This window comes from Cynoglossus semilaevis, chromosome 1, assembly GCF_000523025.1.
Source record: "Cynoglossus semilaevis isolate Cse_v1.0 chromosome 1, Cse_v1.0, whole genome shotgun sequence".
NCBI classification, from domain to species: Eukaryota; Metazoa; Chordata; class Actinopteri; order Pleuronectiformes; family Cynoglossidae; genus Cynoglossus; species Cynoglossus semilaevis.
The window spans coordinates 24,703,191-24,726,640 of NC_024307.1; the positions used below are offsets into that span (position 1 = coordinate 24,703,191).

At 38.3% G+C, this 23,450-nt stretch overlaps 1 long non-coding RNA gene across 4 annotated transcripts in view; it reads left to right on the forward strand.

Moving 5' to 3' along the window:
* LOC112488037 (uncharacterized) overlaps positions 1–23,450 on the forward strand; it is a 325,581-nt gene that overhangs the window by 176,347 nt on the left and 125,784 nt on the right. For 3 of the 4 annotated variants that reach the window (XR_003051708.1, XR_003051709.1, XR_003051710.1), the window contains one exon: positions 22,746–22,855. This is a non-coding gene — a long non-coding RNA (uncharacterized LOC112488037). Of the gene's footprint in view, positions 1–20,393; positions 22,432–22,745; positions 22,856–23,450 lie in introns of those variants that run through there. The other variant, XR_003051705.1, reaches the window with a different exon arrangement.

Consider the following 23,450-nt stretch of genomic DNA (forward strand, 5'->3'; position numbering starts at 1 on the left):
TGTTATTGTCTAGGGAGAGTGTGTACACAATACTACTTCAGCATTTCATTATTGAATCAATTTAGTTTCCCCACAAATGACTGCTCTCTTTCCATGTTTAGTGAATCCACTGCCAGCATTTGATGTGTGTTGGAGGAATTCATTAGAAAACAGAATCGTACCAAACAAGAAAGTTGCTGAAGGCGATGTTTTCCCCGGGTGGTGCTCAAATGGATATTAGAGTAATACACAGTGAAAATGATACTTTTAGTTATAATGGGAAATGAGTGAGGGAAAAAATATTGTGTTTTGTGTGCCATTAAAAATTCAGTATTAGATTTGAAACTTCAGCATTGAGCTGACAGGAAAAAGAGAGTGTGATTAACACTAATCACAATAATGGCAACAGTAATATTGATCATGAAAAACACACTGTCACCACTATTAATAGTGATAATAACAATAATTATAATAGTAATAATATATAATATAATATTGTATAATATTGTATAATATATCATTATTATTATTATCATCATCATCATCATCGTCATTCTTGTTATTAGTATTTTTATTTACAGTTTTTTTTTGTTCTCCTAATATTATGGCTATATGACCATATTTTATATTTACCTCTTTTTTTATTGCTTAGCTATCACACTCCTGTGATAAACAAGGGGAGATCAGTCATTCCATTACTTTGAAACACATTTTAATCATGTATAAGGTGACAATAATTCTATAATATTTTTCCTATAACTGTGTAACTGTAACATTGGAACAGACTTCTCAATGTCAGCCTTTTTTGTCAACCCAAGCACACACTAAAATAAATGTCTGACTCTCCTGAGGACATGACGAGGCCATCTAATTGTGAAAACTGTCACTCCAGTCCAATTTAATAAAATGTCTCCATGTAATGAACAAGGAAAACGTTCCTCCTGCACAAATCTACTGCTGAGATTCCTTACTTCCTGTCTGTTTGGAAGCAGTGGCTTTGGTGTCACACGGTTTAGGATATTTAATCATGTAAGAAAATCTGAAAATGCTCTGATGGATGTGTCTGGTTCCAGCGAGCATATATAAAATTACTTGCTGAACATTTCATTTTCTGTGAAGTACTGACACTTCTAGTATCAAATGTATGCCGTCACTACATTTTTTTTCTCTACAGAAAACACTTAAACATAGACTTCAGAGATGAGCTCATCATTTATAACCATGTTTTGTTGAAGTTGAAGGCTGTTTTTAATGCTAATGTTAGCACTAGCATTTACCAATTGACTCTCAAGGATACTTTACTTTTAGTTTTTGCCATATAGTAGCTAACATTACCTTTTTGTGTTCTCACTTAGAAAACTATGCACTTCTGATTTTGGATAGTTTTGGATTTTTCTGAAGTAATATCTGATTTTCTATTTGACCAATTCAGACACAATAATAGTATTTCTCTTTATTTTCTTTTGACTTACTGTCACTGCGACTAACATAACCTAATTTGACTCTTGAACCTTCTTAAGCTATCTCATAGCATTTGCCATGTTAGCTTTTAGGTATTTCTACTGCACTTTTGTTAGCTATTAGCTATTTCCTGGTCATTTTGTTATGTCTCTTGTCTTTTAAGCTATTTTGCTATCTTTCTGTCAGGCCACCTGAGCTTTTTGGCACCACTTAACTACTTCTAAATTGAATTGGCACATTTTGCATTTTGGGGGGCAGGATTTGATTATTTGAAAATGCCACTGGCTGTTATTTTACTTTTTTTTTCTTAACACAGCCTTCTGTCTTTTGTGCAGTGCCTTATGTCTTGGCATATCGAGTTCCCAGGAGGCTTTGTTTTGCTTAAGATTTAAGAGCATTTCACCTAATCATTGCCGGGTGCATTTATCATAGTCTTTATTGTGCCTTGTCACTACTGGCCTTAATATATCTGACGGTTATCCAATAAAACCTCAGAACACAAGCTCAGAAGACTGAATGAGCTTTAAAAAAAAAAACTGTAGTCACAAGTAGGTTTTTAATGTATTCACAGAGGCGAGAGAGACACACACGCACACACTTGCATTAAAAGTTATGGATTTATGCTTCTTCACTGTGGCATCACTCTCACTGGTGATTATTATTTTACCCACAAGCCTTTAATTAGCCTCTTGCAGTAAAGTCTTCTTTTCATCTGATAAATAATTATAGTCAAATAACTACAATAATTTAAGGACTGCAATAAAGTCCTTAAATTTACTCATTTAAGTCACTTGTGGAAAACTAAATGACCCAGTCTGCTGATGAGGCATAATTTCAATTAGCTCCGTGTTTTATTTTCAACTGCACTGACTTACATTTATTTGGTGGTTTTGTCAAATAATACCAGTTCATATTTAGCCTCTCATATTTAACTTTTTTTCTGATTGTTCTCTGCAGTGAAATGGCCTGTCGGACATGTTTAAAACTTATGGCTATGGCATTGGCTATAGTTATGACTATTTATGGCTAGCCATTTATTCTCTTTTATTATTTTATTATCATATATAATATTTTTTAACTGAGATTTGTTTTATATTTCATTATCCCAACTCTTTTTATAAAAAGAAAAGAAAAATAAGCAGTTTGCCAATGTTTTGCCAACATTTCGTTGTTTCTTTGGCTAACTTTGTGACTTGAGCTGGGAACACAAATGGGAATATATTGAATAATCATTAGCTATAGGTTGTTTGTTTTGTTTTTTGTCAATCATTTCATATTGGTGGGCAGTGGTGGCTATCATGGCTTCAGGTCCGAGTCCCCCAGCTGCCAAGTTACCACTGGGCATGGCTCCGTCCCCACACACTGCTCCCCTTAAAGCCGCCCACTGTTCACTTAAAGGTTAAAAGCAGAGGTCACGTTTGGTTGTGTGCAGTGGTGAGCTGTGTCACAATGACAAGGAGATCACTTTCTTTCATTTTCATTTTCTATTAACCTAATGCCCAATGCTTTTTTTGTCTATATTCTTGACTAAGTAAAAGCACCATTTTGCCTGGTTGTGTATAACTGTCTGATTATAATATTTTGGGGAAATCATTAGATGAAGTATGTTTGTCATTGGCTAATTTCATATGGTATTTTACCATAAAATGTATTTTCCACTAGTGATTTTCTATTTACATTGAAGCATTAACCAAGTTTTCCCTGAAATATCTGTGGAGATAAATCAAATAAGGAATTTGGATTTTTAGTGTTGCCGTACAGTAGTTAGGTGTTTCCCACAATCTGGTAGATATTGATTTAGAAAATAATGCACTGCTCCTCTTCTCCCACTCAGCTGACCACACTCAACGACTTGCTGGAAGACCTTGCACTTTTCCCTTTCCAGTACACATTTAAGTGACGCAGCACTGCGGGACAGCGACTGCTAATTGTGTGCCACAGATCCCTCAGAAAAAACAAGGAATGCTACTGTGCCACAGATCCCTCAGAAAAAACAATGCTATAGAAGCTACTCTTTCAGAAAAGTTAATAATTATTAAAACCACCATTTCACAGGCAAACAGACCAGGTCTGACCACAAACATTAAGCATGTTTCTGCAGAAATTATCAAAGATTAGAGACTTAGCTTGAGGAGCAGCTACAAAATGTTAAATAAAAATGGAATCAGCGAAAGTGGCCAAAGATTTCCAAACAAACAAAAAGAGTAGACTATCAGACAATGGGGATTTCCTGTCCTTTGTTTGCTCTTTAACTGAGTTGTACAAGTCCACCTGCAGTTGTTCAGTACTCTATGAGATTACGGATCAAAGTTTAATGCCTTAATGTCCAGACTGGAGTGGTCCTGACGGGCAGAACGGCACTGTAATTCAACTAGAATCAGCTGACTTTGTATAGCGCAGCCCTTAATTGTTTTAGCCGTCTGCTAACGGCCCTGCATCAGCACCTTCTCTGGCCTTTCAGTATTTTATTGATAATGCTTTCAGCACTGGACGCATTATGACTTAAAGACTAAAGGCCAACGGTGTGCCGGAAAATAAAAATAGTGCCGTAACATTTCCATTAAAAGACTGCCAATGTCTGGAGTGATTGAACCCCATTAGGTGCAGATGGACCTGCTGCAGTAGGTCGGCCCACTATCAGCACCTCTGGTCCTCAGCCACGCTGCTTGTACTCCTGTCTGTTGCTTATTGATTGGAGTCTTCGCACAGGGAGCGGCCCCTCCCCTTAGGCCTGTGTGTATACACACAACCTGTTTCACTCATGTACTGTAGTGGATATTATTACTGTACTACAGGTACAGCGTACTCACACAAGTTCATTTGGTGTGAAAATATACGGAAATTGAACACATCTTTTTCTTCTTCTTCCTCGTCTTTATTGCTTTCTTCAATAACTTTTCCCCTCATCTTTCTTTGCCTCTCCTTTTTCTTCATCACATTCTTGTTATTTTGCTCCTTATTCTTCACTTTTTCTTCACCGCCTTCTTTTTCTCAGCTATATCTAAATAATGTTCAACTAATTCTTAGTCATCACTTCTGCATTGACATGTACATGTACATGTACATTTCCCCTCTACCAATTTCTTTCTCCTCCTCATCATCAACTTCTTCTTCACCTTTTGCATCACCTTTTCCTCTTCTTTATCTTCTTCATGTTTGTCTCCCTCAACTCCTCATTTATTCTTCACCTCTTCCTTCACTTTCCTCTCCCTCTTTCTTTACCTTCAACTTTCTCTTCACCTCTTCATCTTCGTTTGTCTTTCTTCTTCTTGGCCGTTTTATTCACACCTTACTTTATCTTTAATATCTTTTACCTTCTTCCTGGCCGTTCTCTTCTTTATCTTTTTTTTTTTTGCACCTTTTCTTCCAATTCACTTTCTTTACCCTCCTCTTTTTCTTCTTCTTCCTCTCCATTGCCTTCTTCCTCTTCTTTTTCTTTAACTTTGTGGTCAGGTCTCAGTTCCACGTCACAGGAGAAACCTGAGACACGGTTTTCTTTAGAATATGAGTCATAGTGAGTCTAGGTTACTAGAATTGAGTCAAGTACCTATGGTTGTGTGTCATCACAAGTACGTGGCTCCAGTCCCCCAGCACTAATTGCACAATTTTCCGAGTGATTCCAGCCGGTTGTGCAGCCAGAATTGAACGTCCAGTGTCCAGCAGCCTCCTCACCGGCACCAGTGTGTGAGTTATTACAGCATCAGTTTCAGCGCAGGCAGCCATGAAGGAGAATTTAATTTTCTCACTTTCTGTATTCCACGGATTTATTCACTCTCGAGCCCCCGCTAAGACCTACAGAGGTAACAAATCTTCAATATGTCAGGGAGTGTGAGGGGAGAGAGGTTATACACAGTGACATTGTTAAAATTCCAGTGAAGACTTGAAGGAATGGTAGCAGCATTAAAGGCTTTGTAGGAACAACTGTTGCTGCAGCAGCTGTAACGGCAGGCTACAGCTCCACCTGTCAGCGCTGAAATCATCCGATTCCGACACGATCATAATCCACGTAACTAGAGCAAAAACTCCAGTCGACTTCTGTTCCGACCATAATCTGTCTTTTGCTACGCTTATTTATATTCTGTTTAACTCCAGAAAAGAAATCACATTGTATAAAGTATCCTAAGTTATAGTTGCACATCTCTTGCCTAATCTAAAGGTTTTTTTCTGGCTAACTTTTAGCTATAGTTAATTTAGCCAATTTAGAAACTATAGTGATCCAACATTTACCATTTGTTACCTTCTTTCTTGTTATGTAGAAGTACGTACTAATTACGTGTGTTGAATTAAGCTAAGCTTTTAGAAATCAATAGCTGAGCTTGAGCTACATTAGCTAACCTCATGTTGTTTTATGAATACTTTAACCTACGGTGCCATCCATTATTCTCTTCATTTGCTTCTTTTTTACCCTAATTGTATTTACTGAATTATGAACTGAATCATTCCTATTATCAGTCAATTTTACTTAAGTTAAAACTGTTTTTTCTAGCACTTTCTGGCAAAGGTTTTTAAGCTATTTTAGGGCTAACCTGTATTGTGTTGGTTTACTTCTTTGCCCTTCTTCTGACTAATATTAGTTATCTCAAAGAGAGTTAGATAAAAGCTGTGTATTTCTGGCTGACATTTGATTACTTTGTGCTTACTTTTAGTTTTCTCTCAGCTTCTTTTAAATCCCCACTGGCATTCAATGATTTCCTAAATAAAAATGTTCTCACTTCTTCTACAAACCTAAAGCCCAGTGATAATCGAGCCCAGAGCCTGTGCTGCCCGTTTGTCCACATCTGATGTGAGGACGTTACTCTGACAAATCAGACTCTGATGATATGGATCATTTTCTCTCCAAAAGAAACCAGACACAGGTGCGGTATCAAATGAAGAGCTTTTATAAGGTTTACATCAATAGAAAGTGTAATGAGAATCCAGAACCAATTTTTTAGTCGCTCTGATCCGGCGGCACAAACGATGACCAGCATTATAAATGTTAAGTCAGCTCCGTTATTGATGCAGAAGCACACTATAATTACTATCAATCTATAATACAAACACTACTTTGTATCCTGGTTACGTCCCTCATGTCCTACTTAACTGTGTTCGGTTGCTTTGAGGACAAACTGAAAAACATGTGAGTCATAGGACTGAATAGACTGGTGGTGGTGTAAAAAATGTTTTTTTCTGGGGATAAAATCCTATGATTTTTTTTTTTTTTTTTTACAGTACTCTGCTGTGACCTTTTGAATACTACCTCCTCTGAGATAGAACATCTCAGAAAGACAATAACAAGAACTTACTCAGATGGAAAAATACATTGGTTTGTGTGTACTTGAAAATGAGGAAGATCCCATACACAGTGAGATTTTATTTTTAAATAGAAAATGACTGAGAAATGTTTAAATATAATCCTTAAAATAGCTATAATTTTAGCTATTTTAATAACCCAAAGTTAAACTGAAGGTTTAGGCAAGAACTAGTTTCTCAAAATAGGTAATTATCCTTCAACAGAATAAATAGTATAACTATATAAAAAATAACATGTAGCCTCAGGTCAGGATGGGTGGTCCTACAAACTGTTAACTGTTACGTTGCATTTCTAAGGATTAGCTTATTAGCCAAAGTTAGTATTAGACAATAAGTTATGCAAATAAATAAATTAAGAAAGAAACAATTAGAAATAAGAGCCAATATTCACCTAAAGAGCAAATTTGCTAAATTAGCTCTATGGCTGCTCCATAAAGAACACGTGCTAGCACACATACTAGCCAACCTGTGTTTTTTTTTTTTTTAATGATGTTTTCCTTGTACTTTTGCACATTACCATCAACACTGACCTGCTGTTGATGTCAGAAATAACATTGGCTCAAGAGGCGGTGATAACATGACTCATACCTCTGACCCATTCTGCCATTTTCTGTGTTTTTGTGCACAACTTTGTCTGAAAGCAGGTAAAAGTTGTGTGTTTTTTGACCTCTGTAGTGAGTTCACGTAGGGCAGACTTCAGATTAAATTTACCTCCACCGTCATGGAGGTAAATGTCAGCCCACCCATCTGCTGTGTTCTAATCACCCCCTCTGTTACCCATGGAAAAATAATAAAAACAAAACTGAAAGAGGGATGGGAATACTCTCCCACTGCCTCTGTGTTGATTTTCTCTTTTGCTTTCCTGGCCATTTTGGGTGTCATTTGTGAAATCAACAGTAGCAGATGAAAAGGAGAGAGTTTGTACACACACACACACACACACACACACACACAGTAGTTCCTGAAGCGTCTGTGTCATGCTGAGAGGAGACGGGGGCTGCAGCAGCAGTAGAATCTAAGCAGGAAAACGAGTGAGAGAGGAAGCAGTAATGAATAGAATAGTTGGAGAGCAGGCCGGAGAACATTTGTCACTCCCAGCCCAGTTGTCTCTGTAGTGAGATTGGATTTTGGTTTATTATTGTTGTTTTGCAAAGCACGCTGGAAGTGAAGTGGAGTCACTTCATGCCCACAGAGTTTCAGCGTCTTAGCTGAGAGTTGAAGGAGAAAAAACTGGGGTCCTGACACTGAATCCAGCTCCTTAGGGATTCTAACAATAAGTGACAATTTGTGGACTGTGCTTACGTTGTTGTTGCATCTAAGTATTCAGCTTAGGGACTGTAGTTAAGTTGCCTTGCGTTGTTGTCCCAAAGTGTCACAAAGAGTGACACATCACTAAGTCACAGACCTGCAGCTCACTTTATTAGATCAATAGATAGATACTTTAGGATCATTAACCACATTATTGCTAAAGGTAGGTTTGAAATAGGTAACAGTTAGCCAAAAGAATTAATACAAAGACAGCATACAGAAACAAAAGTCCAAAAGCTTCAACGATGTACAATTTAAATCCTTAGCTACAAATTGGCCTAAATTGTAAGTGTATGTAGACAAAAGTTAAAAATGAGGAAATTTTACTGAATTAATTAGAAATGCCCCTGAAACATATGTCACTAAGGGCAAACTTTTCCTGTTAAATGTGAGTTCCCCCCCTTTTCCCTAATTTAGAATATATCCTCATTTTACCTCATCCACCCCGAGTCTCCTCTGTTTTTGCCTGGTGTCTGTTTTCCTTCAATTTCCAACCTCCTTCCCTGGCTCCCCTCAGTTCCTCTTGCCCCCCTTCTCCCTGGAGGAGCCCTTGGCTTTTGAGCACCCTTGAGAAAATGAAAGGGGGCAAATATACATGTGTGATGCTCAGAACTGGATAATGGTGCACTTGTTCAGTGTAATTGGCCTGGAAAAACGCCGTAATTTGTGACTGGAGGACCTTAAGTTGACTTGAGAAAAATGTAAATGTGCGGCAGAGGAGCCCCTTTGGTTAATCAGTTCTCACAAAGAGAATACTTTAAGTTCATTAGTGGTCCATTTGCATATTCACCCTCATAAGGGGAGTTAATCCCAAATGATATTGCGTGTTTCTATCATCAAAATTGGCTTATTTCGTACTTTCTTATGTCTCCTCCATTGCCCTGATGTAATGGGCCTGTGAGCAGTGAAACCTTATGAATCTCCATTAAACTTTCTTTAATATTCACTGTTTTCTGCTGCTTTATCCCCAATAAGCAGTACTACTTTCTGTGAAAGTGGATTAAAGAGCAATTACATTCAATTTCAACACATATAGGAACTCTTATGTCAAAGACCTGCAAGTACTGCAAGTACTTGTCAAACTTTAAGCTGTGTTTAGTCTAACTATTATCAATCACAAGCTTTCACAACAAGTTGTCTTCTGACTCACTCTGGCTGTTTTCCATTAGCCTAACTTTAACTGTGTGACCCCAGCTGAAGTCCAACTTTTTCCTGAGACTGTGAATGCATCACTGGTATTTTGCTACTTTTCTTTTCTTTACTAAGAACAGTTAAATTCCCAGAAGTCACCTATAACCTAAACCTAAACACCATTCGCTGTCAGTTATTTTCCTTCCAAGTCGGGGGCCATTGTGGATCTGGTGTCAGTATGATCTGACAGTACCAGTCATTTTCCCAAAACAGTCTTTCACCTTTCTCAGTGTCAGATTCCTGGATCCTACCCACACTGCAGGAGGATGTGATTTGAAGGTGGGAAGAGGAGGGGTAAACAAAAGGAGGGTGGAGAGGAGTCGAAAACAAAGCCATCAGTTTGATTGGTTGTCTGGACAAAGGCCAGAGTCAGGACAGAAGGAAGGAGGGAGGTGGGAGGGGAGAACAAAATGTGGAAGGGGGGAATTGTCTTCAAGGCTCTTAAGTGCCCTCTGGAGGGGTCAATAGGTTGTGAAACCTGTGGTGCGTTCAGGTGCCGGCTCACACCGCGAGTCCACGGATCCGTCTGTAGGCCCATGTGTTGATTTGTGCTCATCTGTCCATTTGTCCTGTGTTTGTACCAACAATGTGTATGTGAGTTTGATGGAGCACATAATTGCACCCCGGGGTATGAATCCTCACTCTGTGTCATGTGTGGAATGTATAGCATAGATGAGCAGGCTGTGTGCGTGTCTTGAGTCATATCAGATTTGCCTCCTGTGATCTTAACCACCAGCAAAAGAATCATTTTCCTTTATTATGTCATAGCGAATCAATAGAAACACATTCATATTCCCAATCCACATAGTATACGATCCCTTTCTGGGCTTCACTGTAAAGACTGGAATGGATTGGACTATAGTATAAAATCCTTATTTTAATGCAAAACTCCACATTCATGATTAACACTTTGTGTACAACTTTTTTCCCAAAAGCAGTTAATGATGTTGTTTCCTCACCTTTTTTTCTATTATTATTAAATTTTCTTCACTGTTTCTACACAGGAAAGAACATAATTTTCTACTCATGGTTATCATGACATTGAGGTATCATCTTCCCCTAAACTCTACAGCGTTCAGTGCCACGCTATAGAGTAGTGGTCCAAAGCCTAGGTTCTGGTCTCTGGTTCCTGGTTCCCTCCTGACCAGAGATGGATGTGTTGATGCTGGTTTCTTCCTGCGGCCATGGTTCATTAATAATCCTCCACACAGATTCAGTGTCAATTGACAGGAAGCACGTTGAAGCAGCTCTTTGCTCTCTTTCTCACACAGCGATCACGTTACCTTTAATGGACGTGCTGTAATCCTCACCTCAACGATCCCCACCCCGAGTGCACCAAGCTTAAACTAAGACCTGTGTGTTTATACTGTTACATCCTCCATATAAACCTGTAATAAATATCTTTTTTTTTAAATATTGCCAGGATATTTATTTAAGATTCTACAGGTGTGTGAGGAACAGGAGCTGCTGCAGCACAGAGCCAGATTCGTTTTAGTCGCTTTCACCATTTTTGCTCTGCATGTTATGTGCTTATCATTGGCTATTAAGCACTAAACACATCGCACCTGAGGCTCATTAATGTGAGACATGTTGAATATGAATTTGTACTGTGACCAGATTCAAACATGGCACCTCCAGCCAGAGTAGATCAGAAATTAAATTGGTATAAAAAATACCCCGTCCTTACTGCGTCTTTGTTACCTTGGTTTAAGTCCAAGGTCTGCTCATTATAGTTATCTTGGTACTTAGCAAAGATTTATCTGGTCCAAGACCAACTAGAATTAATTATATTAATTTGTCATTTAAATTTATATTATTACTATAAATAAATTAAAATGTAATTATTTTTAATGCTTACTACAGAATAATAATAATAATGTTTAATATATATTTTTTATATTTATTTTTATTTATCAGTGCTACCCGACTTATCTATTATTTCTGGGGCACTTTTGCAATTTTTTTCTTGGCCAACTTTTAGCTTTTTGCGTGACTCGACTCTTTTCTATTTGTGCTTTCCTTTAGTTTTTTTTTTTTTTTTTTTTTTTAGTTCTGTTTTCATGGACTGTTTACGTAATTGATTAGATGGCTAACCTTTAGCTACATTTGTTATATTTGGGGGAACTTGTTATCTTTCCAAACGTTCACTTTCTTTGGGGAATTTTTCTCTTAGCTGGTGGCTGGTCTAAAACCTCACATATTGAAATGAGTTAAGCAGTGAATCGACATGTTAACATACAATGCTTGTTAGCAATCCTTATTTACATGTTTCACAGGAGGAGCACTTTATAGTTTCCTTATACCAGAAGAAGCAACAATTCCCTTTTTAATCACACTTTTCTGTCCTTTTCTGTTGCTGTGCTTCCTAGACTTTGATTTCCTTCATTTGTAACATTCCCAGCATAATGTGGTAGACCAGGGGGAATATTTGAAATGCTGCTATATGGATGATGAAGTCAATGCAATCCATTCTATGCTAATCAGAATTCATTACCTTACATTACATTAGAGGCAGCGTTCAGGAGCCCATTTGTCATTTGTCTAAGAAATAGCTACAACAGGCTGGAAAAGGCAGGAGGGGAGAATATTCAGTGTTCACACTAAATTAGTTTGCATGAGAACGATGACTGTCTTCAGCCAAGGCTGTGAGGGAGCAGCGGCGTTGTTTTGGAAGTGTGTTTCAATTCAAAGTAAAGGACAAAAAAGTAAGTGAGACAGAGGTGAGCTGCTGCACACGGCCTCCAACTGTTCACAGTGAAGGACATTCACTGTTGTGTTCCTGCTCTCCTGTCATCAACAGCGTTCCATCTTTATATTTGCCGTTCTTTTTCTTTCCTTTTCTCTCCTTCATTGTCTTTGGAGGAAAGGACAACCAAGTGTGTAAAAAAAAAATGGAACAAGAGAGGAGCAATGGGAGCAGATCTGCAGGACAGCTTGAGGAGCAGCGTGCAGCCGTTGCCTTGACACTCTGTGCATAAGAGCGCTGACTGTACCTGGGAGGGAAGAAGAGGAGGGAGATAAGGGGCAGGGGGTAGCACCACAGGCCTTAGCACCTCTTTAGCAGCCAGGCAATCTGGTCTGTGAGCCCCCAGCCTGACAGTAGGACCAGAGAGGACACACAAACCCATGCATACACACTAACAACACGAACACAGTGTCCACCGAGGATCGTGAGAAGAGAGGAGGAAAGATGTTTGATGAGGAACAGCAGATACATGCAGCCTGTTCTCACTGGTGTTCATACATTTTACACCATTGATTCACAACCCAGTGCGATTGTCACCAAGCTGGGTATTTCTACCAGTAATTAAAATTAAATTTCCACCGTACCATCAGCCAAAAGTGTTGCATTAAATCAACATTATTTTGAATATAGTTTTCCTCCTGTCTTCACTCCAGGCATTAGAGGAACTGCACTGTAATTATATTATGTTAACGTCTACATCCTGTGCACAAACTTTGGTTAAACCTAGATTTGATACAATTTAGAAAAAAACAGTACAGCAACGTTGTAAGTTAATAAAAAGCAAAGGGGTGCCAGGGAAATGGCTAAAGGTTAGCAGCATAGACATCAAAATATTACTGAGTTACTCATAATATACCCTAATGAGTAAAATAGGAAAACACATTACAAAGTATGTATATGTAAATAAAGCAGCTAAAGTAGAAGAACATATGGGGATATTGAGATAAAAAGCTAAAAGTTAGCAACAATTCTCAACAATAAAAAGTCAGATAGCCAGAATAACAGCCATAGCTAAAACCTGAAACCACTAATGTACATAAAAAAAAAGGTAAAAATCTGGTGCTGTCGGACCATTACAAAACAAAAAAGAAGAAGAACATTTGTGGTTTTGAAGTCCAGTTCTGTAAAATATGCCCTGTTTACCACAGTGTAGCGTAGCTCTTGATGTCCAGGTCAGATTTAAAACCATTTGCAATGAATGTGAAGCAGAAACTTCCCCACACACTCCAGTGTCTCTTTCCTCCCATACCTCCATACTGCACAGGCATGATGAGATCTATCCTCTCTTACCCCCCCTTACCTTCTACACTCACCCCAGGCTGGGAGCGTCTGGACTAAGCAGTGAACAGCTGTTTGAATTAAATCTGCAAGAGTGAGTGTAGACGGGGGCCAGGTTTATTGAAGCGATGTGGACTGTCAGATTGATGGAAGGCAAAAAGGGGGAGTGTGGGGGGAGGGGTTTTTTCTGAACTTGTTACAGCCGAAGCCAAAGTGGATTCTGAGGCTGTAAGCTGCTGTAAATCTTGTCTGTTTGATGAGGAGATTAGTTGTAATTCTGAAGACATAAATGCGGCGTTAGCTTGGAAGTGAAGAAAAAAAAAAAGAAACATTAAAGTAGGGATTCAGAAACACTCAGACCAGATTATTTAAGTCAGATACTTTGTCTTAGTTTTTCAAAACCCTCCTTCATATATATGTATAAACATATATATATATATATATATATATCCATATACAACTCTTTTGGTGTGTTAGAGCTCTTCATAATACAAGTTCTGTTCTTTTAAGGATATTGTTGTTTTTCATATCGCACCTGTTTCCTCTTTTTCCATCTGTCTCTCCATCCGTCTCCTTGTTGCCGTCCGTCTCCCTGTCAGTCCAAACTGCTCTCCTTCACTTTGCTCTAAAGTAATGCGACATTTCCCTGCATGTCGCTGTGGTTCACATCACGTCCGTGTCTGTTCTGCAGCTTCCTGCTGTATCTCCGCTGTGGCATCTGCAGACAGCAGAGCATGTGCTGTATGCGTGTGGACAGCAATTGCGTCTCCTCAACCAACTTCTTTTGAAAGTGACTCTGACAGTTTGGATAACAGTGCCCTGCTTCCTTGCTGCCCACACACACACACACACACACACAGAGACATGCACTACAGTCACAGCCCCTTCAGACGGAGAGAACTCCTCCGACACCAAGTGTTAGGGGCCAGCTTATAATTAACTTCCCTGACAAGCTGTATTATATATCATCAGGGGCTGCACATTGGCCTTGAGGAAGTTAAAAAAAGTGCCAGCGCTATTGTTTACTTTCTAATAGGGTCAGTATAGACACTGTAAATTACAGCTTTTTTTTTTTTTGTTCTTTTAGTCCCTTTAAACGTTGACACAATAAATGTGTTAAAGCATTTTTGCTGCTCCTTAGGAACTAAAGGAGGAAGTTTTTCACCAATTTGTCCGTACTTGCAAAATTAAGCACAAATGTGAAATGTGTGTTTGGAAAGGAAGAGAAAAAGTGGAGAAAAAACAGAGATGGAACATTAGAGTGGTTTCCATGCCAAATGATGACAATTCATGTTGTTGTTATCAGGCCTCAGGCGGATTCTCTCCCCTAATTAACATGCTGTATTGTACACTGTCACTGCGTCTGCCTGCCTCTGTCACTGACCCTGCTTTACTGCAGTATATCCAGTACATTCACAGGCATTGCTGTGAGATCTTGTTAAGATATGTCATCTTATTATCTTAGGTTTTAGTTGTAGGATTCTATGAAAAAAAAAAAAACAACAAAGATGTCTTTTTTTAATTTTGAATTGAAATCTTTTTATTGTACAAATGGAACATGCAGCAAATGAACTGAAAGTCACAGGTAAACGTGAGAATTTCTTATGACATATTCATTTTAGATGACGTAAATGTTCTCATTTTTTTTCAATTTCTCTGAGAAATTCTGAATCCAAATGAATCTTTATTAAACGTGTCAAACAGTTTAATACGTCGATCCATTTTACTCAGTCTAGTTTCCATAGTCATATCTATTTGGTGAAATTAACTCAGTCCAGTTAAACCAATCCAATTTACTTAGTCCAATGGAATCAATTCGATTCACTCGGTTCAATATACTAACTCCAATGCACATAGTACTTTGTAATCATTCCAATTTCCATTTCACTTAGTGCATTTTAAATAGCCCTGTTATTTAGTCCAACTCCGTAGTTCAAAACACCAGTCATTAGTATTCAGTCCATTCCAAAGGCAACAGAGAATATACATTTATAATAATGTCACTGTAAAATAATGCTTTGAGACATTTCTTGTAGTGAGTGAGTCTAGCATCAAAATGTGAATTATGTGCTGTATGTAGAAATATATTCACGTCTCAAGTGTGTTTCATATCATTGTCATATCCTTCTGTGGGGCCCAGAATTCCTGGCAGCAAACCTGTTTGTAATAGTACAGTGGGACCTGAAAGTTCGAAAACGGAAACAATTTTCTCCATAGGAATCAATGATTGATGATTTAAAGTTTTTCAACAGTATTTTGTTCATACGGGAAACCAATGAAAATAAATAGATCAAACAAAAAAGATAAACACAACTTAATAAAGAATAAAGCTATAAATAGGAAAGGCAATTTTATTCATCCTTACTGGTGATGAGGAGTCGTGATTGGACAATGTTCGCTTCACTTTCTCTGTACGTCATATTTAGTTCAATTTCACATGGTTAAATTGATGTCCAGTTTCTGGTCTTTGAGTGCAGCTCAGTCCAACAGTAGCCCAGTACCTTCCTCTGTCCACTCAGTCCACTTGTCCTGCTTCACCATTTCAGTGCTTCACTTCCAACATATATGTTTATAACAGGGTGAGCTGATAAGACTCAACCTCGTTTTATTATGCTTCAGTTTTTGAGGAAAGTCAAAAATGAGTCCACCCCTCCCCCGGCCCTGTCTTCTATAACCAGGTGCTACCTGTATTCCACCTGGACTCCTTATCTCTTTCTAATATTGGAAATGAGGCCGTTATTGCTAATAGAGACCCAAATTCCATTCAGCTAACGTTTCCTTTGACGATTACAATGACACACCATGGATTAGGCAAACATTTCCAGCTGAAGACGATGTTTGGTCTCAATGTCACCCCGGCAGGTGCCACTCCTGTCCACTGGTGGTTTAATAACATTTTATCTCCAGCAGGGGCATAGTCCCACTGAGCAGTTAGTCACCAGGAAAACACACTCATGAATGTGTGTGTGTATAAGACTGATGAGTGAGACTCTGAGACAGTACCTGAAACCAGAGGAGCAGAATGTGACTTGTCTTCTCTGTTAGTGACATCATCACAGTTCACTCCAGCATCGTGTTTTATCTGCTCACACTTTCTTTTAAAATAAGGATAAAGAATAATCATTTTTGTTTATTGTAAATATTGTGAAGACTGGACCAAAATGCTTTACTGCAAACTTTATGTAATGCATAGTATAAAGCAGTAAGGTTTTGTAATATAATATATTAAGGTATTATTGTTTTTCATGATCATTATCCCATTTGTAAGGACCAAAAAAGAGATGATTTCTTTGAATTAAAAAAAGTAATAATAGTTTTATTTTTGGCTTTTTTATTACTAAAGTCAAATAGTTTTATGCTACATTTTGCCATCTTTAGCAATTTTACATGTTTTCAAATGTTAATGCCTAATTTTTATTTTAATTCAAATTTAATTTTTTTGTTTGTTTTTTTTACCAAAAGTGATTGTAATCTACCAATACATTCGCTAACTTTATCTTCTACACTAAATTATAGTAGCATTTCAACCAGGACATCTGTTTATTTTAAAAAAGACAATTTGACACCAGTGTAGTCTTAACTACAGACGGAGTAGCAGTTGGCCTTGCAGTACTACGTCATAAAATGTAGCCTTTGATGAAATACATTCTCCTTCGGGGTCAGTGCTGGGTTACAGCACCATTTTTCCTAACCTAAGTGGCCTCATTGCTTCTTCCCTAATGTCCATGCAGCAAGAAGGTGAAGTCCACTAGGAGTTGGAGGGAGGTCTCCTTCCTCTGGGGCCTCCTAATGATGACAGGGGTTTCCTCCAGGGCTCATTAAGAGTATCATCTCCTGGAGACTCCCTTAAAAGCACATAAAATGACACTGTCTGTTATGCTGCAGCATTACAGCTGCAGCATATTCTCACCGGGAATATGGGCCAATTTACAGAGTGTGAAGTGGAACAGCTCGTGTCCGGGGCCTTCAGTCCTCAGCTAGAGTCAATACAGATTACATTCAATCCACTGTATCGAAAGATTTAAGCAAATTTTACATTAGAAAAAAAACAAAACATAATTCTGCTGTTATTCTTGGAAAATACACTATTGTGAAATCTGTTGTCAGGTGAAACTTTGAAACCCTATTATCACATTCTTTAATAGTCCTTAATTAGGAGCATGTGTGAAAACATTAAGCTAATTGTAAGATATTCATAATTATTAGCAGTTTGTGCAGAACCTTCAGTATTATTAAAATCTAACAATGAGAGGTTCAAGAGGTCAGAGGTCAAGCCTAAAAAGAACTGCTGAATGTGCATGACATTCAGTTCATCAGTTTGTAACCGGACCACACCTTCAACTGTCAACAGCGGGCAGCTACAGGTTTGCTGCTGATCCATTTTACAACAACGTCAATTAAAACTGCAAATATAGATGAATAAAACTGAGTGGTTATTTCAGCCTCTTAAAAAACTTTTCAACACATGCAGATGTATGTTCATCCTGCGTCACAAAATTAAATGTGTTTCTCTCCAGGTCCATGAAGCCCTCAATTGTTGTCTCGTGATTTTGCACCTCGAAAAGTTCTTTGTATGTGTCTGTGTGTGTGTCTGTTAATTGGGACAACTGCTCGGTGCATAATTTGTGCTTGGACTGCGTCAAGACTGTTTACACCTGAGCAGTTTTGCTAATGACAATAATCATGAACTAAAACTGTGAAATTACATTTCATGCGTGGTGCTAATTTTTCAAAAGTGCTCATTGGTTTTAGCTGTTAATTTAAAAGGACGCTGACCCATAAGATTTGGCAGAAATGAATGAATGAACAACAAAGCTGCGGTGTCCAAAACCCAAGTGCCAGATTCAATAATGTAAAAAAAAAAAAAAAACTATAGAGCTAACTGTTTCTTCTCTGCACTGCAGCATATTATATACCGTTTCATTTCTGCAGTGCCATTACAATATACTGAACACATGTTACGTTTTTAGGTTTAATTAATAATTTTATTAAATCTGTCACACAGTATTTCCACAGTTTTCTGTAAACATTTATTTTAATTAAAACACTAAATGATACCATAGCATATGATGTGTTTTAATCTTAGCATGGATTTAAAGCCATTGCTTGAAAACTGCAGGAACATTTTTATTTAGCCATATTATCCAAAATTAAGGGTTTTAATGAGGTTTTAAACTAAAACTAGAAATGATGGATATTTTTTCTCTAAGTTTAAAATCCATCACAAGAAAGACAAACAACAAAGAGGTGGATGTAAATAGCCAACATAATATTGTGAGCGTCCTCTGAGGGTTGACATCTGTTGACTTATTCCAGTGAAACCTATGATTGAGACCCAGGCTAATTAAATAGTGGCCTGTGTATTATGAGAATGACAATTAACCAGTAAAAATACATTTCTACCATTGAACAGACAGTGACTGCAACACTTACTGTGACTGTAAGGCCTTGCTTGTGTGTCTGACAGTGTTAGCAGTTTACTATACAGCAACATATCTCTCTCAAAGTTGAATTAGGTACATTTATAAATGAAAACAGTCAGTTTAGCCCTGCATGGACATGTACATACATTTTTGCTGCAAATTTCAGGATCTTGTTGAGTGTGTTGTGGTTTGGAAAAAATGTAATAATTTTTAAATTATTGGCCAATTCTTTGCTGCTCCTTTTATTCACTTGCAAGAACCAGGGGCTTTACGATCTTGAAATGTGTTACTTGATAACCAGCCCACCTCTGGAAATCTTGCTTTTGTGACCTTTTGATGACCATTTTTTGGAAGTTGAAGACATTTGCATTCATTTTTATATATATGTTAGTAAAAACACATAGAGAAAAGAAATCCTCTGCAACTATTTTTATGTTTCATAGATTAAAAGTGAGTTAATAAACTTTAGATTTTTGTTTCCTTGTTATGTTTACAGGTTGAAAATTGTACCTTATCCTAACCCTCACCTTAAGCATAAAACCACAACCGTGTCCCTCTTCAATTATTTCTTAGTGGTTATACCTGTCTGGTTACATGCTTGTCTGTGTGTTGACTACAACTGTCGGAGGGCGGGTCAGTGATTATAGTCCTACAGTTCTTAGTGGAGTTGTGAAATATGCAGTTGTTGAAGCAGGTTCTATTCATGAGGGAACTGCTGGTGGAGAATCACACGCTATTTGTCAGCATTGTTTACACTGGTGTGACTGACACCAGTTTCACTGTTTGTTTTTTTGACATAGCTCCATGTAAACATGTAGACTCTGAGCCTTACTTTATCACAGGGCCAGTGCACTGTGTTTGCAGTCTGTTTTTTTTTTTTTTTTTGGTTTCCATGGTGACATCAAACGCTTCACTGCAAAGATAAATGTCAACATAACATTTTTCTTAGCTAGGACGTCAGTAATACTAAATTCACAGAACAGACACAACATTTTTTTACCGATATCTGACCCATTGGTGTCGACAGGTAAGCTGGAGTTGCCCGGCTATTGACCTCAGATAGCTCTGTGGCATGAGTCAAGGGCATGAGGCATGAGGGACAGTGTGGGAACTCTGATTGTTGGCAAAGTAATCAGATTGACTGACAAGGATCTCATAACAGCCTTTTCTCTCAAATTTAGACACGCACACATATTTACAGATGTAAAACTCTTCACGGCGGTAGACTGTTTACGCTGGTGTGTGATGGCTGCTGCATTGAAACTATAATGTAAATAACTGGGACACAAAAATGACCTTGGGCTTAAACTTGGTCTTGATGTATTTAGGCATGGAGAGTAAAATTTGTACTCGTTCATTTTACTGCAGTAACACAACCACTGCATGGGGACTTCTTTTAGCTAAACCAAACATGACAGGTGTAAACATGTTGTTGAAGGTGAAGTTAAAATTAAATGGACTGTTAGCATCACATTAGCATGACAGAGTTTGCACCTTTTTTTTCTTCTTGTAGTCCTGTGGCTGCAGGATGTACAGTATATGAGTGATGAAGCACTGTTAATATTTTCTGAGTTAAGTTGAACAAGACTTTACAAACTATCTCTCTGTAATGAAAACAGTTCAGAAAAGACTAAACAGAAAAGACTAATTCCACATTAAAGACATTTTTGGATTCATTCTCTGAAGAAGTTAAGAAAGACTTTTCACCTTAAGCTATCTGCCATGGCTGGAGACAACCTACTTTTCCTCATTATTAGCATCCTCAGGAACACGGTACATGTGAGTAGATATTATGAGAACATGGGTTACGCTCTGCTGGGCAGAAAAAATATAGGACAGAAAAATGATAAGAACCCCAGAGCGCTGTCTTGGGTCTTCTAGTCCCTGCCCTGGCTTTTTCTCCTCATCTGCTCCTTCTTCCTAATTAGCTCCTACAGCCAGCACAGACTGGACACGGGCCTAGAACAAAGCCAGATGTTCACAGAGATTTCGCCTTGCAGGGGAGTCTTTTGTTTACTACAAGATGGAAAGCACATCTCTTGCCGTTTCTTTGCTGTGGGAGAGTTTTATGGGAACAAAACCATTGTGAACCTGTGGATGCCAAGGAGGAGCTTTGAAGAAAAACATTTCTTTTTATTAAATGTCAGACACCTTAGAGGCCGGTCACATTGTTTTAGTGCACAATCCACACTATTGGACGTATATCGGTGGAATCAGCAGAACCGTCATCAGTTGCCTTTGCTGTTTTCCTCTCATCCAACATGGCGTGACAGCCATTATCCAGCTCAACATTTATCGCTGCGAAATTGACGCAGAGCCTATTTCTGGGATGATTAATTTAGTGCTAGTGTGGCCACTGCTGGAGGATCAGTCTTAATCAGCAAAGATGGGAGAAAGTCATGGGTCCATACATCAGCCACTGCAGAGACGCAGTGGGAGAAAAAAAATGAAGACACTTGGATTTGACTCCATTTCCATCCCGGACTGAATCTTGGAGATTCTTGGAGGATTGGGGGGAACAGGTCGATGGCTTCAATACAGAGTGTCAGTGCCCGAGTGTGATTGGACAATAATACCCTCACTCTCATCAGCATCCTTCAGATCCACTGTGACTGTAATTGGGTTAAAGCACAGGGCTAAAACTAGTGATGAGGGTGATGAGTCTGACCGCAGTGAAGGATTTTACATGAATCTGGCAGAGAGAGCTGAGAGAGTAACACTTGACGAAATGATCAGGTCGTGTCACTGAGTAATTTTGCATTAGTGCTACAACTGTGACTGTTGTAAAACCAGTGACTTCATTTATCGCAAAACATAATTTGGGGACTATTTATTGAAATAGAAGTGACAGTCACTGATAAAGGCGTCAAGTCTCCTTTTAGTACATAAGTAGAAATGTTCTTTTCAAACGTCAGTGTCCACTCGCTCACAGGCGTGCCTTATGTGTGGCGTGGCTGCAATAAATCCACTAGGAAGCATCCTTAGAGTTTGCGATCCTCTGCCTGTTTCTTAGACAATAACAGATACTAATAAATAAATAATAATACTGATGACATTAAATAGAAATTATATTTTTGTATTTTTATATATAATATAATAAATATATATAATAAAAACTAATTTAGTCTTTGTCCGTAATCAGTTATGTTTTCTGTTTATTTAACAGATGTTGTCAACCATGCTAGGAATACATTTCCTTTTAGTTTCTTTTTCTGGTAGCATTTTGCAGGTCCCCGCTGAGTGAGAGCATATTCAGGCAGTTGAAGATTAAGTTTGATGTTAGGATTACGATGTGCCAAATGTTTGGTGTATGTAGATTGGCGTTGTCTCACTTCCTGTTTTGTTTTGAAATCCATCCACACTCCTCTCTTTCAATATGGTTTCACTGTCATTAGCTTCTCCACCTTGACCACCTGCACCTGTGTTTTCGTTATCTCCACCTGTGAGTGGCTCATGTCGACGTCACCTTAGAGGAGTTGAAAAGTTTTTAGGAGAGCTCTGATTAAGAGAAGCAGTTGTAGTTGTGCAATAAACCAAATCACAAACAAAATGCCTTTAAAATGAGGGTGGAATTATTCTTATGGTATTGTGGAGCGGCTACGTGAGCAGGGGATCCCCGTTGTTGTCCGTACAGATCAATGAAAGTGTCACAAAGGCAGGAGTAAAAAGAAGTTACCTTAGCTGCGGTCATCTCACTGGGAAGTGATTGAACAACTGTCAGCTGAGTCATCGTCATTAGCAAAGGCTACCAATGTAATGTATGGCCAGTTACATGCTCAGTGTTGTATGTGTGTGTCAGTGTTGCTCCTCGGCTGTCAATATAATGACATTGAACAATGTGTTGCCTCAACGTTGACTTTGTCAAATTAGTCGACATGAAAAAAATGGATTGATTGATGATGGAATTGATTTGCATTGATTGCATTGATTTGAAACGTAATTTTCTTAATGCAAGAAAAATGACAAAAACAAATTACAGTTTTAAAGTTGAATTGTTCACATTTGTTATTTACATTTTTCCATTGTCCCCCTATGTCCACCCTAACTCTTGCCTTTTCTTGTTTTAGGAGGTCTACCATCCGGGAAACTCTATAGTGTTCGGAGGCCAGTTCTACGACAGCTTGCTGAAGTCTGATCTATAGGACAGGACAAGTTGGCATCCAGCCTGTGCAAGGAGGTACAAATGTGTTCTTTGTTTGTTTTGTTTTCATAAAGAATGAAGAAAGAATTGTTGAATCTTTTCCAAAAATGAAAAAAAGAACATTTAAAAAACTGAAACAAATTTGTTCCCTGAAGAGAAAAAAACTGCATATTCATCTCAGCACAAGCTGGATCCTCACCTGCCTCATTTTGGTGTGATCATCAGAACAAAAGCAAAAAAAAAAAAAAAAAAAAAACACAATCTCATTAGCTTGAAGTCAAGTCAAACTTCGCTTTTGTGAAATGCCAATCCAATTAGCTTGTTCTCCTGCAGCTCCCTCTTCCTCCATGAAGGTGTTTGCATCTTTTACTGACACAATCATGCCTTAAAGACAAAGACAGAAAAGACACTTGTAGTAAACAGTTCTGTGCCCAGGCTTTCCTTTGGGGGCTTTTCAAGCTAGGTGGCTAATGTAATGGGCTCATGACAGCAGCAGGGAGTCGTAAGGAGAGCCATGAGGGAGGCCATGTGGACACGAGCACGTGGTGACATGGAATCTCCTGGGAGGGAAGATGAAAGAAAGCTTGACTCCTATTATAGGGAAGATGCTGAAAGGCTGAGCACTATTGAT